The sequence below is a fragment of the Haemaphysalis longicornis genome, unplaced genomic scaffold (assembly GCF_048455015.1).
Source record: "Haemaphysalis longicornis isolate Haplotype H1 unplaced genomic scaffold, Haemaphysalis longicornis Haplotype H1 scaffold_7, whole genome shotgun sequence".
Lineage (NCBI taxonomy): Eukaryota > Metazoa > Arthropoda > Arachnida > Ixodida > Ixodidae > Haemaphysalis > Haemaphysalis longicornis.
The window spans coordinates 52,259,060-52,271,415 of NW_027526422.1; the positions used below are offsets into that span (position 1 = coordinate 52,259,060).

General features: G+C 50.7%; 1 protein-coding gene across 1 annotated transcript in view; it reads right to left on the reverse strand.

The window, feature by feature from the left end:
- LOC144145629 (uncharacterized) overlaps nucleotides 1-12,356 on the reverse strand; it is a gene marked incomplete in the record, with an annotated part of 497,754 nt that overhangs the window by 42,070 nt on the left and 443,328 nt on the right.

The following is a 12,356-nucleotide window of genomic DNA, read 5'->3' on the forward strand; positions in this document are numbered from 1 at the left end:
ACAGGGAAAAAGAGAAAAATTTTTTGAGCGAGAGAGAGAGAGAGAGAGAGAGATGCTCTTTAATGTGAACTGGTGAGGTCAGCCCTGCTAGGGACAAGGCTTGCTACACCAGAGTTTGCAAGTTATCTGATGGGCATAGAGCAGTAATTTTTGGCTGAGGTACTTTGCGACCCCCTAATCTAAGTACTGGGGTTGCTGGGTGACTACATTCTGCAAGCATTTAAGACTAAAAAAAAGTTGGAGAAAGTGTCGCAGGGTTCCTTTAAGAATCGAACTCTGTGCACTGCGAAGGACTTTAGCCTGTTAGCCCCATCCGAAGACGCATTGAAGTGCAACCGCACCAGTGGTTCTTCTTCACATAAACCCATTCCTTTTTCTGCAATGGTGTATTCGTCAGTCCGGTCAGGTACGCCTTAAGGTCATCCAAGGTCGGATTTGTGATGGCCGCGGCCATCACAAATCAAGGCTGCCGAGAAGGAGGGTAGGAGAAGAGATGCCTTTGGCGCTTTCCTGCGCACGCATTGCCTCGCTTGCCGGACAACTCGTGCGCGCGTGCTCTGGCAAAAAAGGACCCGGAGGGAGTCGAGCTCCAAACATTCGTTTTTTTTGTTTGTTTTTTTGTTTTTGCGCTGTCCTCGGGTGACACGGAACGCACGCGCGGCCGAGAATATAGGCTCTTATCACGCGAGTTCTCGCTGCCGCTTCGCAAGCTGACGGCGCATGCGAAATTGAGAATTAGTAATCGAGCGGCTTTCGGATCGTTCCGAATGCGCGTGCCATACGTTACGATTCCGAGTCGCCTCCCAATGGACGACATAAATTGCGCCATGTGTATCTCTAGCAGGAACGGGCAGCTACCCAACAAGCTGTTATCAAAGCAGCTTAACGACATTGGCTACACGAAGAAAAAGCGAGACAGAGAGAGAAACCGAGGACTCCACTGGGCTTTTTTGCTGTCATGCCAACGTTTTTATCTCATTTCCTGTGCAACCTCTCAAGTTTCTTGTTTATTTTGTATCCGATCTCAGGCACCCTGCGTCGCTCCCAGTAGTGAGAATTTTGGTTGTCGGTGCACTATAGGCTTGACTTGCACGGACCTTTCCGGTTAGAGAACCGGTGAATGATCTCTCCCTGTGAATGCTGTCCTGACAGCACCAACCGAAGAATGATCCATTCTACTTCGCCAAATGGTTTGATTGTGGTCTATAATACACTGATTCATATAGGCGTAACTTTTCCGTCGCTATAAGACGTATGTCGGTAGTACTCTGGTCAGCCAAGTAGCTTCTTCATGACTTTATAGGAAAAACCCAGGAACAGTATAATTCGAAGTACAGTATACTTCGCTCATTGACGTCCTGAGGATTGCGTGAACAAATCTATAAACATTGCCAGCGTGCAACATATTTAGTTCTCCCATTGCGATGTTTTGTTCAATTTATTTCACTCGTTTGTCCGCGTTCCGCCACAGTCTCTCTCTCTACCCCCCCCCCCCCCCTTTCCCCTTTTCCACAAGAACGGAAACCACTTGGACGCTACTCTGATTAGTTGTGGGGTTTAAACGCGCCTACGCAACGCATGTGATGAGCCGCGCCGTAATGAAGGGCTCCGGATTACTTTTGACCGCCTGGGGATCTTTAATGTGCGCCGAAATATCAAACACACAGGCGTTTTTGCTTCTCGCCTCCACCAGAAAAGCGGCCACCGCGACCGGGAGTCGAACCCGCGTCCTCGTGCTCAGCAGCACAACGCCTTAGCCACTGAGCCACCAATTGATCTTCCACCTTTTCTGTGCGGATATTTCTCTCTCCTGTTATCTTTTCATCTTATCTTGCGCTTTATTAGAGGACGCTGCTCCCGAACGTGATACCCAAATCTCGCCAACTGTAGGGTTAGGCGCGGTGCCGAAATTAAACCTGCTGTGGTCCCGCGTCTCTGCAGAGCGAGGGAAAATAATGTTGGCTCAGTCACCCAGGAATTCAAACCGCAACTTTGGACAGTTACCAACAGAGAGGGAAAGAGGGATAGAGATTAAAAATAAGCGGCGTTAAGAATTTCTAGCGCTGTCGGCAACCTTAAAACCTCGTCCAGTTAACGAGGAAAGCCACGTAGCTCACGCCTACGATCACCCGACCACAGGAATCCGGCCTGCGACCGCAGACGGCACGTTGCGTTCATATCGTCGTCGAATCGCACGTGCATTCTCACGGTGCGCGGTTAGAAGACAAGCTTGACGCCAGCAGTGCGCGGACGACGCGAAAGGGGACAGCAGTCAGGTGGGGCCCCAAAACTGAGGGCGAACGGGCAACGAACAGCGCCGAAGTAGAGACGGCGCGTAGAAAGCGCAGGAGAGGGGATGGAAGAATAAAAAATAAGTTCGTAGGCAGCGTCCTTGTTCGTTCGGCGACGACCGAGGAGAACGAAAGAGTGAGCGAGAAGCAAAGAGAAAAGGAAAGGGGAGTAGACTGAGGCGACCGTCCTTTAGATTAAAGAAAGAAAGCGAACCGAAAAAAAGAAAAAAGTCTCCTGGGCGTACCACGCGTATAACGTTCAGACAGATCGGGCGGCGGGACGGCGCGATAGACAATATCGCGAGGGGCGCGTGTTTTGCACCCACATTCCCACGGTCCCGGCGCGCGCCGACTACGCTCTGCCCTCTCTGTTGGGACGGCTCTTCCGTGGAGGCCAGGTACGGGTCACTTTCTTCGAGAAGAGAAAGGCTTGCGAGGCACTTACAAGGGCACCCTGCGAGTCGGGACTGGCGAGCATGTTAGCGGGGAAAAAGAAATCGCGTATCAGCTATGAAGCGCGCGATGGGCCAAGCGAGGGGATTATGGGTGGGTATTTTTCAGTTTTTCGGGCGGTTGCGAAACTCGCTTACACAGGTGGGACTTCTCCAGGCCGCACTTTCTTCGAGTGGAGGTAGCAGGAGAGTGGGGCACGCTTTTTTCTTTTTCTTTTTTTCAATCGCCTCGCGAAAGTCGCCGCAATTGTTGCGGACTGTGGGAGAGAACGCTCCAATAGATGGGACCCTTGTAACAACTTGGGCTGGTCTTCTAGTAAGGCGCGAATTTGAATGAGCCGATTTTTTCTTTTTTCATTGTCAACGTGTTAAACCCGTTCTACATGGTGCGAATTTCGCCTGCGAATTCGCACCTGCGGCACCACTCGCGCTGCAAAACAATGTATTCTCGTTGCTGTGGCAAACTGCCAAATGTCTGAAACAGCCGGACTTCTTTGAACGCCGATTGGCTATTGGCAATTTGTCGCAGCACTGAAAATAGGGAAATCGATCGCTTTGCCGCACCACCAACGCTGCAGCTGCGAATTCGCCGGCGAAATTCGCACCCTGTAAAACTGGCTTTAGTTTAAACTCTACGTTTCGAAGACGCATTAAAAATTCGTTGATAGATAAAAAAAAGTAATGACACGAGTACAGCACGGAGACAAGCCGAGTGCGGGCAGCCATGCACCGAGGAATGACGTATCTTTAAAAAACGCTTCAATGAAGTGTAGCTCATTATTTTCTTCGCGAGGAATAAACGACGAACAACGAATTCAATTGTGCGCGGGTAGCACCAGACCCCACCCACGGCCCAAAAGAACCGCAAAACAAACGATCGCAAACAGCCGCTACGAGTCGTCGAGACGGAGCAAGGAATTCCCGTCAACGCTCACGCTGTGAGTATGCGTGCATGCTCGCCGCCGCGGCGGTGCATGCCTGTTCGTGAGAAGTCGCCGTACATAAGGAGCGAGACAGCGCGTCGGTCGGTTCGAAGACACCTCAGTAACGCAAGGGTGAGCGGATAGCGCAACTCCTCCGCAGCGCTGTAACGCGCCTTATCGGTATGCGGCGAAGGGTGGCCCACGAAGACATTGGTAACAACCGCGCGGCATTCGAGTCACCGATATGAAGCTTATGGCCCCCCTCAGTCTCTGCCGCCTGTCCTTCGAACTCGCCCGTGCGTTCAATACACTTGTGTGTCTGTACTTCTTTGGCGGTTGTTCTGCGGAGATGCTGTCGGTGGTTCTCCATTCTTTCTGCGTCGACATTCTCCATATAACGCGCAGCGTTTGCGCAGTATAGAAGCAACCTTAGCTATGGACGTGAAAAAAAAAAAAAAAAAAAAAAAAAAAGAATACGGCCCTATGGAGATAACGGGCTTCGGGAGCATAGCGGCGCATTGTCCTTTGATGTGTGCCGTGCGAACGACGAACGGGTTTACCTTCCTCCCACGTCGATCGTTCGGGTTTTACGCGTAATTAACTGCGCTGACACACATCGTGACAAAACAAACGGCTGGTGTGTGATGGCATGTTTTCGCTGCGAACGCTTTTCGCGTGCTTGATAAGCGGCGTCGTATACATCCCATAAGCTGCGACAACTTTGAGTTGTACTGTTTTCTTCTTTTTATGTGTGTGTGCGCGCGTGTCGGCGTGTACGATGCAACTGTGTTAGAGTGTGCGAGTACGACAGCGAACACTACACGGTGCGTAAGAGCTTCGGGAAGAGTTTCGCTAATGGCGGGTGCTGTGCTGTCGGCGGCGTAAAAAAAAAGAAAATGTTCTCAGCGGTGTTTCTCGCAGTGCATCACGCTATTGTAAACTGTAGTTCGGTGTGTCTTCTTGTTCGGGTCCGCAAGGTCACGGGTTCGATTTACGACCGCATATATCCGCCTTTTCGCCCCAATTAAAAATACAAGGCAAGCAAAAAAATCCGCGCACAGAAATCTTATAGTGCACTCCAGAGAACCTCAGCTCCGCAGTGTCAAATAATTAACTACTCCGAATAACCGAAACTCTTTGAACAACGTTCCTTGAACGCTAAACGATGAGCAACCTGTGTAACAAACAAACAAACAGCCTTCTCGCTAGCCCTGCGAGAAACGAGAGGCTATAAATATCTGCTCGTTTCAACGATGATTTGCGTGTGCGTGTGTGAGTTTATATATATATATAAATATATAAAAAACAGAAAGATAGCTCGGCAGTCTACAATGCCAAAGTGTTAACTTTATTAACCGTAGTAAAAAAAGAGCCTAACCACACCCCTATGCCTCCTTTGGCGTTGTAGACAGCCGACCTATCTTTCTGTTTTTCCTCAACGAGCCCCTCATTTCCTTACTATATATATATATATATATATATATATATATATATATATATATATATATATATATATATATATATATATATATATATATATATATATATATATATACGGATGTCACACACATTGCTCCTGTAAACACAGCGATCTCGCACGGAGTCGGTCTTTGATTGGACGCGCCACGAGCGACGTGGGCGTGTCGCGCTTTATGAGCACCTACGATCCATACTACCGGTCCAACCTCCTGCGTATTCCATTTGGTAGTTTCGTAGCGCTTCATACGGAATGGTTGTCATTGCGTAGCGAGTTCCCAACCTTCTGTTTACTACGCTCTGCCGTGTAATAAAGCCAGCAGAGTACCGCCCAGCCGACGATTTTATCCTTTCCCGTATGCACTGCGCTGTCCAAGCATTCATTTTCTCCGCTCAGTTCCAATCGGTGTCGACCACGAAGACAGCCTTTTCACTGGAGGGCAGCATTCGCCGAAGTTAGCGGATATACCCCTGTGGGAGCATGCATGATTGGAGAAGACAAAGCCGCGGGAAATTCGAATTTGTCATTTCTCATTTGTGGCTACATTGTGCGTTTCAACTAGTGCGATATTTTATCTACTGTTTAGCGAAAGTTGTAAAGCTTTAGTATATTTATGAAAGACAAGAAAGAAAGCAAAAAAAAAAAACAACACCATAGGGCGTTCTTTACGGAAGCCTTATAGACTACCACAACAGTGACGCCCGAAACGAGTTTGAAACATGGCCATAAGTATCTTGGTCGCCTCACGGTTGTTCGACAAGTGTTTACACGTCATAAACTTCGTATACTTCTTTTTTGCTTTGCAGCAGTGAGCGACAAATATTGCAGGCAAACGAAACTAAGTTGGCATTACGCAAGTTGTTTGCGATACAAGGTTCAGCAAATAGAGATATTGGGAACGAAAATAACGCAAGAGGCAATTATATGTAGAGAGAGAGAGAGAGAGAGAGAGAGAGAGAGAGAGAGAGAGAGAGAGAGAGAGAGAGAGAGAGAGAGAGAGAGATATTAACAATGCAAGCCCAGCGAATGACTGGAGAGAACTCTTGGTAGATGCAAATGCGCTCTCTAATGACGAGAATACCAAACTCAATATTTGCGATCGGCAGTACGCAGGCGTCGACCCGTTCAAACCCCTTTTCAGTGTAAAAGAATGAACATTAGATAACAAAAAGGACAACTGCCAGTTTTCTCTTCTCCTCCATGAGAGGGAGATTCCGGGAGGTCTCCGGTCCTTCGCCAGTCGCAATACGCACAGGGCGGGGCGAATCTTAAGCCTCATAACCGGGTGCTTCACAGCGGAGGACGAACGGACGCACGGAACCCCTTCGGCCCGGCGGCCCTCGATCGCAAAAGTACAAGGCGGCTCGGCGTTTACAAACCAGAAGCCCATCCCAAGAAGCCGAGCCCCGCTCAGCAAGAAGAATAGTCGGCCTGGTCGTTCCCACGCTCCCCTTTCTTCTTGCCAGGGCGAGAGCGGAATTACCTGCCCGGAAATACAAGGGAGAGAATCGAGAGAAGAAAGACCCGGTTACACGTACGCATGCATACGCGCGCGCCCCGTTCGCGAGTCAGAATCGAACTGTCTTTACGAGGAGCGAGGCTGCGCCGAAACGACAAAGAGAAAGCAATAAGGACTCTCTCTCTCTCTCTCTTTGTATGTGCTCGTCCACAATAATCGCGCGACTGAATGCTGGACGCTGTAACGCCGGTCGCGCTGAGACGGCTCCTCGAAGCACCGTCGAGCGTGCTTTGTTTTATGTCGCGCGGGGAGGCTATCGAGAGATTAAGGACGGCTCAGCCGCAAGCGGCTGCTCCAATTTCTTTCCGCATTACGTGCTTTTTTTTTATCTTTGGCGGGCTTATAGCGACTACTTTATGTAAAGTACAAGGCGCCGCGGTCGAAGGTCATCATCCTTTTGTACGAGCCCGGTGTTCCCTTCATGCTTCCGCAAACAAAGACCACTGACGTCGGTCTGATGAAAATCCACAGGGAACGTACCGCTCCGGCGCAAGTTGGTTAACATGGGCATTGGAACACCCGCGGTGATATCTCTCCTATGAACTTTTTATTATCCGTGAGAGTAGAAAGGCTCTCGTGAATGGCGAAGCCTCCGGCACAGCGCATGCGCAGTGGATGAGCGTCCTAACAAGACTGCACATAAATTGACAGAAAATATTGCTCCTTAACAGAACTGTAAAACAGTAGCATGCTTACGTACCCATCACGGATTTGCGACAGATGGTAACACATTTTTTTTTAGTGTGGCCGAAAATTAGGGAGACCAGCCTCCCAGAGTGTCATTTATTCGTTGTCATCTCCGCAACAAGCTGCTTATGATATATTCAACTTTTATAACACGTAACGGGACGCCCAAACTGATTTACATTTCCCGGTGACCATGTCGTCTTTAGGAATTTCAAACGCGAACGCGACGCTCATGACGCCGTATAAGCATCGACGTTTAATTTTATACCGCGCTTATCGCTCTCAAACTAGGCCTTATGTATCACATACAGTCTTTTTACGGCCAAATATCCCTCGGATATTCGTACGAGTTCTTTCAAGCTACCCGCTAAGGATCGAGAAGGCTCGTTTAGGCGTTGTGCAACTGCAAGACATATAAAAAGAAACGCGCATAAGCTACATAAGCGTAACGAGACATAATCGAGCCCATCGTTACAAGTAAATCCTTGTCTGAAACCTGAAGTGACAACTTTTATAGCCGGCTTAGGACCGTACGCTGTACGGTTTTATTGGCAACGTTGCTCAACATGACAGCGACTTCTACCCCTCCGAGTAAAAGTTATCAATGTAACATCAATGTGTCCTAGTTCTTATCAGCTCTTGAACGTGATCTGTATTTACGACATGTATGCTGGTAAAGCCAATGTGGCCATCTAAAAGCCGAGCGAAATTAAAGGAAAAAAAACGAACGACTGGGATATACGGACGATACACCGTTACACGTAGCTTACTCGTCGCATTCATACAAGCGTGCGTATAGACCCATTCACGGTAGGCCAAAACACGAACACACCATTCAAGTACTGTAGAAAACTAGTCCCATTCATAACGCAAGTTGTCAGAAATACGGCTAACCCCTGTAATGTACGTCGACGCGTTTAGGGCGTTGTTGGTATATCTACATACGGGGTCACCGAGGGTGTGCAGGATGTCAGCGTGTCGATTTTCCGCGCCGTTTGCGGCGAGATGGGAGACTGGAGAGGTCGCCGCGAGAGCCACAGCAAAAGAAGATGGAGAGTCGCGGGAAGAGCTGGGCGGAGGCTGCGAGCGGAGAGACCATTAAGCGCGTGGGACTGACCGGCAGCCTCCCAGGCGCTCGGCCGCTTCCGACGGCCAACTCGTGATGTATTGGGCTGTCCGTACGACGGAGAGCGCCGGGACCTCTCGGAGGTCTCCGAGGTCGCCCCGTGCAAAGCGGGCCCTTCCCGCACGCTCGCGCCGGGCAGCGTGTATGTGTTTCCTAGTCAGTACAGCCAGCGTATAGGCGTTTTCTAGTCAGCACAGCCAGCCATAATCTGAGCTTGCTATGGGGGTTATATGACAGCATAAACGTTAGCATGCAAAACCACCCGAACAGAAATAAATAACAGCCAAAAAGGACTTACAATGGTTAAAAACCACGGTGTTGAAAAATATTCAACATAAATAGCCGAAACCGACCTAAAAGGGGCAAACCCACAAAAACGTACAATAAGCAGTAGCTGAAACTGACCAAAAGGCAACTAAAATGCCCGAAATCCCATGTATAAAACATAAAGATGTCACAAATAGATTATATGCGTGATAAAAATTGTAACATTCAAATATGACAAACCCTTGAAAACGAAAAAAAAAAAGTGGTAACGGGATCTGAACCCGGGTTAGGATGTTCACTTCGCAGGAACGGAACTACTACACTACGAGAGCAAGCGGTTCTGAGCGGTTAAATTGAGGGCCACAGGCACGTGGACATATAGCTTCAAAGAGATGCCCCTAGATGGCGCCACGCGTCGCTTGGCGGCAAGGAGGGCACCAACCTAAGTCCGCCGCCTTCAAAGGGGCTGCTGCTCATCCCGTCGCGAGAAACTCCGTTAGTAGGCTTTCTTTCTTCGCTCTTATCATTTGAATATGGGGGAAAAGCTAGAAGAATTAATGGGTAGAAACGAAAAGGAAGAATGCAAGTGAATGTAAGGCTACAACTGGTCAGTGAGGTGCGAGGTATGGCTGGCGGTCGATACGGATTCATTTGGACCCCCTGTGGACCTTCAACGCGCGCCAAAATCTCGTATCTTAATTTGTCGCCTCCATTTGTAAAAAAAAAAAAGCCGCCAGAGAATCGGACGGCGCGGCCTTGTGCTCACTGGGGCAAGCAATCAACTGGTACTTCTCACTATGCAAGTTGTGGTTGCTCGACGCCGATTCGAGCTGAGTCTGTGCTTTGCGACGGCTGTCGTCATAGTTTTGAACACTTGATCAGAGTCTAAACGCGCGTTAGAAGCTCCAATGACTAGGTATCTACGTGCTTCCCGACATTTATCATATTGAAGCGACGTTGAGTCGATTCGGCGGCCACTGCTTTGGTAATAAAAGCGGCACAAAATGAAAAGGCAGTGTATTGTCTTACCAACCAGTTTTCAACGAACAGTCAAAACAGTTTTTCATGCCCGCCGGACATTTTGAGAATAACAGCAGTGAATTTCGCGGATAAATCCGCGTTTTGACCGTACTACGTCTCAAAGACGGCGCTCTGTTCGGAAGACTACATTGGACATATATGTTTTTCTTCAGCCATGAATAACATCTCTCTCCGCAACAGTGAAAATGCAGATAGAAAAAAAGCGGTATCCCGGAAAACAAACCCAGAAAAGTTACGAGCCATGCGCGCCCACGCGCCGTGTTCGGCAGCTTAGGAAGTAAGCTTGTACGCTGACCCCCTCGATCGGCCGTTAGCCACGCGAGCCCCAACGTAAGACAGGACGTAAATATTGCGCCCGACAACCTGGCACAGAGCAATGGACCACCGAGTGGGGCCTCTCATTTCTCACGCGGGCACGAGCTGTTGCCGCCGCCATTTCTATAGTACCGCGGCCGGAGCCTCCGGGGTAGTGCAACGGCGACCCAAATAACGACCCGCACATCAAATCCAAAGGTGCTAAAGGTCGACGCATCCCCGCAGAGGTGAGAAATGCGGCGCTCGAAGCACCGTACACGCAGCGGGCGCGAACACGCGCGCACCTTCGTCGCCTCCTTCCAACCCTTTCTTAGTTTGTTCTGTCCGTCCGTGCCGCTTGACGCACCTGGTGCGTAAACACCGCGTCTCGGCTCATCTGGCGCCCCCTGTTTCCTCGCCGGCGGACTGTTAGGCCTCGCTTGCTAGCGGGCCGCCGACCCCTGGCGTGACCCCGCGACACGGTGGAAGAAAGAGGCAGCCACCCACACGGCAATCTTTGCCCCGGCGGTCGGTCAACTCCTCGCACATGCTGGCGGTGGACGCCACGTTTGCTAAACAGTAGATGCGCGTTCGATCGCGCTGGCGGACAGGCGTATCGCGTCAGTTGCTGCTGCTGCGAGCGCGAACCGCCGTTTGAGAAGACCTGCCGCCTCCCCTGGAAGACCCGACGACCCGTCGCCTACGCATGCGCCATTCGACTCACATGACACCCGCTCCAGCCGCTGACCCTCCCCCTTCATCCTCGTGAAAAAAACAGGCGCCATTTTGCACGGTTCGTCCGCTGCGGCTGTGCGGATGACCCCAAGATTATCCATGGTCCTCTCTATTGGCATCATCCCTCCAGAAGTAGGCGCAGGCGAGTTATTCTTACTTTTTCCCCGCACGGGGCACCTTGAGCAATCTTAGTGACGGTACTGGCGATACCGCGGACCCCGAGCCCCCAAACATAAGCTGGATCCAACCGTGGTGATGTGTTTTTAAGGTGAAGGGTAGAAACCTCTAACGGTGGCCGTCGGAGCCCAGGTCAAGCTCCGGCGGATGGGCTCCCTGTCTGTTTACCAGGCAGGGAGCTCCGGGACCTCCTCAGCTATCAGGGTAAGGTTGTGGAAGAAAGTACCCCCGTCTCCCTGCTTTTATACTATGCTTTATGGTATTGTCTAAAACCCCCCCCAACCGTGATCGGTCCCTGAAAAGGGGCCGCACCGAAGTATCCTTTCCTCCGTTGCCGTCGTTAACCTTTCCTGAACCGGACCATTTTTCTCGATTTCTTGTGATGGAATCCCTCAATCCAACCCACCCTCTTGCATCTCAGTCAGTCTTCTTGATCGCCAAGTATCTTGAAGCCATAGTAGGAAAATCGTATAAATGCAAAAAACAAAGGTCTGGTGAACTCTTAATTGAAATAAATGACAAGCAGCAGTCTGCAAAGCTTCTAGCTCAGACTAGACTGGCTGATCTTGACATCCGGGTCACACCCCATCGGAGCCTCAACAGCTCGCAGGGTGTGATATCCGAGACAGACCTCCTGAACGAAACCGATGCGGATCTCCTTGCCGGCTTGAAGGATCAGGGCGTCACTGCCGTGAGACGCATCACCATCCGCAGAGACGACAAGGAGATTCCCACCAAACACATTATCTTGACTTTCGACCGCGCAATTCTTCCACAATACATAAATGCAGGTTTTATCCGTTGCTCCATCCGTCCGTACATCCCGAACCCGCGGCGCTGTTTTAAGTGCCAGCGGTTCGGGCATGGTACGAACTCTTGCCGTGGCCGAACGACGTGTGCAAAGTGCGCGGCGCACGATCATCCGAGCGAGAACTGCTCAGCCGAAACTCTCACTTGTGTAAACTGCGGGGGGCCGCATGCGGCATACTCCCGCAAGTGCGAAAAATTTCAACTAGAAAAGAAAATCATCAACATCAAAGTCACTGAAAACATCACCTTCCCAGAGGCGCGAAAGAGGTTCGCCTCTTTCCCCCTGGGGAGGTACGCCGACGCGGCTCGCCGGGGGGCGGAGCGGCGTCTCGTTTCCACAGGAACCCAGTTCAGCGAGTCTGACCTGGTCCCTCGCCCGCCCCCCCCTGGGTTGCCTCTGGCAGCCCAACCCGCCACCACGCCGCTTGCTGAGGCAGCAGCGGTTGTGGTGGCAACCTCTTCCGTCGGGACCGGTGCCGCTCCCGCCTCTGTCTCCCCGCCCTCCAGTGTGTTGGAGGGTACAGAGGTGATGGACACCACGGGCCCCGCACCGGTTC